We start from the raw sequence: 713 nt of genomic DNA, 5'->3' as shown, positions 1-713 counted from the left end.
GCATTTTTGACTCAAAAAATAGACGGAGGGTATATTTATACCGAATCGAATAGCCCGCGAACAGTTATGGCCCTTTTCCTTTTTGGAAATGAACTGCCACATCTTTTATAATGACATGGCTTTTGTGAAAGCAATTTAAGTCCGCCCAATAATCCCTACTGACTCAGTCTCATTCACCACTTCTAGCCCATAGACCCTCGTTGAGTGAGCTTGATTCACAACATTTAACTTGTTAAAAGTATATATAATAGTAACACTGTGCATCCATCCATACTTTTGGCTTATGTATGTTTAAATGATGATAATTTGTTATGATCCCAGATTAGATTAAACAAGTATAATTGATGGGAAGGCAATCAGGACAATAAGATAGTGCAGCCTAATGAGAATATGAGATGGGAAACCCCAACGTAGAGCAAAAGAGAAGACGTCCTTGTAGTAATAAGGGAACACATTAGGAGTCTCCAATTTAAATAGCTTTAGAGTGGTAGAGAAGACTTATTGAAAAGAGTGATCATAAGTAGATATGGTAAAGGAAATGGCTAGTGCACTTAACTAACCAGTTAGTCCAACTCTATTTAGAGACATATTGGAAGCCCATGGGTAGAATTTGTCACGACCCAATTTCTCCCTCCGTGAACTGTCATGACGGCACTTAGTCTCTACAACTAGGTAAGCCTAATTATTGCGGAAATAAAATGAAAACAGAAAGA

Source organism: Nicotiana tomentosiformis, chromosome 8 (assembly GCF_000390325.3).
Source record: "Nicotiana tomentosiformis chromosome 8, ASM39032v3, whole genome shotgun sequence".
NCBI lineage: Eukaryota > Viridiplantae > Streptophyta > Magnoliopsida > Solanales > Solanaceae > Nicotiana > Nicotiana tomentosiformis.
This window is presented reverse-complemented; position numbering follows the sequence as displayed.